The sequence below is a fragment of the Papaver somniferum genome, unplaced genomic scaffold, assembly GCF_003573695.1.
Source record: "Papaver somniferum cultivar HN1 unplaced genomic scaffold, ASM357369v1 unplaced-scaffold_32, whole genome shotgun sequence".
Classification (NCBI taxonomy): domain Eukaryota; kingdom Viridiplantae; phylum Streptophyta; class Magnoliopsida; order Ranunculales; family Papaveraceae; genus Papaver; species Papaver somniferum.
Genome location: NW_020643262.1, coordinates 2,248,218 through 2,252,465, shown reverse-complemented (window position 1 = coordinate 2,252,465; position 4,248 = coordinate 2,248,218). Strand labels below are relative to the sequence as shown.

General features: G+C 34.0%; 1 long non-coding RNA gene across 4 annotated transcripts; it reads right to left on the bottom strand.

The window, feature by feature from the left end:
• Nucleotides 1-2,176: 2,176 nt before the first annotated feature.
• Nucleotides 2,177-3,902, bottom strand: LOC113341841. Of its 4 annotated transcripts, XR_003356182.1 has the most exons (4): nucleotides 3,670-3,902; nucleotides 3,299-3,565; nucleotides 3,174-3,212; nucleotides 2,177-2,376 (listed from the first exon to the last, which is right to left on the bottom strand). It is a non-coding gene; the product is annotated as an uncharacterized LOC113341841 (long non-coding RNA). The 4 variants fall into 4 exon arrangements; XR_003356178.1 differs by having other exon boundaries at nucleotides 2,696-3,565; XR_003356179.1 differs by having other exon boundaries at nucleotides 3,174-3,565.
• Nucleotides 3,903-4,248: the final 346 nt, after the last annotated feature.

Genomic DNA, 4,248 nt, shown 5'->3' with positions numbered 1-4,248 from the left:
CCCCAATTTGTGACATCTTTGATGTCTCGTGTAATTTTAGTAATTTTAATATTATTAATGAAGTCAGATATGAATTTGATCAAATTGGAATGTTACTTGTCATGCCTGACTAGACATGAATGATGAGTCCGACAAGATTGATGAGATTCTTTGTAGGCATACTAAAATAAGTACATATTTATTTAGGTTTTATGTAAAGTCTCTGAGAATCTCATACGAGTAGCGAGAGCTCAAATGCCTCAATTAGTATTGACATGCTTTTGTGAGTAGGTGATAGTGAGCTAAGCACTACGTTTCATGACATCCACGAGAGGTGATGGATGGTCATGAAAGAGTGCAGAAGAAAAATATATGAGTACTAAGGTGGTCAAGCATATGTATGTCTTACGGGGTGCTAGTCTAGCAGCTAGATTAGCAGTCAGAACTACCTCCTAAGTCTTAGGGAGTGCTAATCTAGCAGCTAGATTAGCAGTCCACGTCAGCCTAGCGATGAATGGTTCAGCGCTTTAAATCTCAGCCTTCAGATCAAAAATAAATCTCTCAGCGCTGAACCATTCCGCGAAAAGGTAGTTTTCCCACCGCTGAATCATTCAGCGAAAATATCTAGCATGCTAGTTCACATGCTAGCAACTGGTAGGAGAGAGAACTAGTGTTAATTTTTTTTCCACACTTTTTTTTTTGAATTGCAACACTTAAGTGCTAATCTAGCACCTCCAATATAGTCCACAATAATAAACCTAAGTCACATGAAATAAGATAATCCTGGCCGGACAGTATGGTAAACTACTCATGGTCATGGCGTATGAAATAAATTTTATATATGAAAAGTCACATACATATACAGAGTCCTATGTGTCATCACATACATGACAAATCACATATGGCAAGCCAAGTTTTGAGGCTTATCGTGTCAGTCACATGTGGTAAAATAATATGACCAGTTGTATGTGAAAAGTCAAGTTGTATGGAAATAAGGTTACCCCGCTAGTTATATATGGTAAGACACGTATATATGGCCAACCGCATAAGGAAAACCAAGTAATAAGATATTTGAGGCTTGTCGCCTGTGGCAGGTCATTTTTTTATGAACTAAGTCTTACTGTGTAATCTTTACGTGAGATACTATGAGAGTGAATCTTTGGGTAGAGTATGGAAGAGCCGGTGGACATAATTATTAAGTTTTATTTTATGTATCAGTTTAAACATTTAACTGTTAGTTAGTTTGTAAGTTTGTTTATTCAATATTAAGTTAATGAGTTAAACTTATTATAAAGTAGAATGCAACAACATTTCAAATTAAGCAATTTTTCATTTTAAATTAATATTAAGTAAAATGTAAGAGCATTACAAATTAAAACTAAAATTAATAAATCAATTATCTAGAGGTACTACTACGTCGAACTCATTATCTCATCACCATCACCAGTTTGGTTGTTATTAAATTCAGCTTGTTTCGTAAGCTTGTTTCTTAGGAAAATAAAGTATGAGAAAATATGTAAATACATTTTTAATACTCCAAGCTTCTTCTCTTTTTTTTTTTTTGCGTTCATAAGATAGTTTGTCAGGTACTTGGACTAATAAACTTCGTATTGAATCTGTACAAAGTGAAGTGGTGACCAACAGGTTACCTCACTGGACTAAGTATACTGATCAAGTACAGTAGGTTACATGACTTAAGGATACTGAACTAGCATATACCAAAACCAATGTTTCTATGACGATTTTGGCACAAGTTGCTGGAATTGGGTGTCCAGATTCTGAGACACAAAACGAAGTCAAGAAATCAAAACGCGATAAAAAAAGGTAACTCGAGGCAGATCATATATATACCATTTCAGCATGCAATGGGATAATAGAGTACCAGATCAGTTAAGTAACCTTTTAGTATAAAATCCAAAAGAACGGAAAAAAAATAGCAGAGTAAATAATATGTTTCTTACGATTTCTGGGAAATCGTAATTAATACGGAAAATGGGTTATTTGTCCGAATATTTTTAAAACATGGTTTAAATGGACGAGTAAAAATTAGTATGGGTGAAATGGACACTAAAAAAATAGCAAGGATGAAACTGGATTCATCCTGACTTAAACTTAAAAAATAGTAAGGATGAAACTGGATGCATCCTGATGTAAATTAAAAATAAGAAAAAGTATTTGAAAATGGATAGGATGAAACTGTTTACATCCTGGCTATTTTTACATTTTTGTCAATTTAAACAGTATCAAAATTTGAATGTCCTTTTCACCCAGGAATTGTTGATTTCGGTCTTTTTAACCAATTTTGTGTAGTTAATACCAACAGCCTCTATCTTCAATCGTCCTATCTTTCCCCGCTCCATGATTCCCTCCACCAATTTTCTACGTTCTTCCGATGTTCTGTCTCATAAACAAGTAAGAGTGAAATGAAAATATCTTGGGAATTCTGCTTTAGTTCTGCTATTCATGGATTGTGGTAGAAATATGACTTGAGATGGTTTGTTATATAAAAATTATATAAGTTTGTATTCGGTATTCCCAATGCACATGGTAAAAGCTTCAAATCTAGTACAACCTTTTATATTGTAACAAGTACTAAGCAAACAGAAATAACTGCTTACAATCAGGCCAAGTCCTATGGACTAGATTGAGCTGTTAGATTGGCCAAAAAGTGTTGCAAATCAAAAAATAAGTGTGAGAAAAAAGTTAACACATGTACCTGTTACTTCTCTCTCCTAACATTTGCTCGCAGTTCAACTAGCATCTAGTTTTAAAAGTTGAACCGTTCAGCGCTCAAAAAGTAACCAAAACGCTGAACCATTCAGAACGCTGAGAGAAAATTTTCTGATCTAACTGCTGAGATTTACAGCGCTAGATGGTGGTCCCGCTGACGTGGTCTTCTAATCTAGCTGCTAGATTAGCCATCCCATAGGGACTTAGGAGGTTTCCCTAACTGACGTGGATGGCCAATCTATCGGCTAGATATCTAAACCCATAGGACTTAGCCTTAAGGATGAACTTTTTCTGTTTGAATAATATGAACTTGCAACAAGTGCTCAAAGAGCAGACAAATTAATGCATACAGACTACAACAATCTTTGCAACCTACGTTTTATAATTACATTCATTAAAACAACACAAACTTGAAACAAGTTGTAAATAGAAGGAAAACACAAAGAGTAAGTATAAGTACAAACCTCAGGAGATTCAAACTCGACCCAAATGCTTACATTTTCCTTTATGTAAACCACCAAAAACTTAATCAACACAAAAACAAACATACCCAGATAATCGAAATCCAAAAAATCAAATCGTAATAAACCTTTTTATTCCTCGCAATTCTTAACAACTTAATTGAACAAAATTTCTTTAAGAATCTACACAGGAAAAGAAAAAACACCTAAATTCAAAATCACAAATTTCATTCCAATGAAAAAAAAAATCACAAGATGTTTAATGAAATCGTGCCTTCCAATTTCTTCAATCTACTTACAGGGGCGATTAACATCCATACCCAAAGCACAAGAAAATCAATGGTATCATGATCTACTTCAATAACAGTTTATTCTTCACAATTGATTTCCTTAACCTACAGAATAATGTAACACATAATAATACTTCAGTTACCTACGAAAAAATTAAACACAAAAACTAGGGTTCCATAGTAAATATAACAAAGAAAACGAAACTCACTTCTTAGATTTGGATCTCTATGACTATTGTATCTCCTCCTACAACGTCATCATCGTTTTTGCTTTATCATGAGTACAAAGGGATAAGGAAATGGAAACAAAAATTGGGTTTTCTTCATTCTTTTATCATTCTTGATTTTCAAATCTGATGAATTTTGATGGGATTGTTGGGATGTTTTCTCTGTGAATAAAGTGAAAGGAGAAAGAAAGTTAGAGATAGAGTAGCGGAAATGAGATTAGGTTTAGACTGGTTTATAAGCCTAGCATTTTCAGGTGCCACCCAAAAGGAATTAGGGGCCACCAATAAGACAAAATAGGGTCACCCAAACCTAAATGAAAGTTAGCCCTTATCTCGCGTATTTCGTAATGGCAAAGTTACCCTTCCACAATCGGTAGTTAATACTACAATCGGTAGTTTAATTACAATCGGTTGTAAAGTGTGTTATTTTAACCTCCGAATATACTCAATTTTCGAATTTTAGTACTACTACAATCGGTAGTAAATTTAACTTCCGAATGTATATTGGCCCCAAAATGAGATTTTGCCAAATTTCTAAATTTTCAAACTTTGGTACTATCA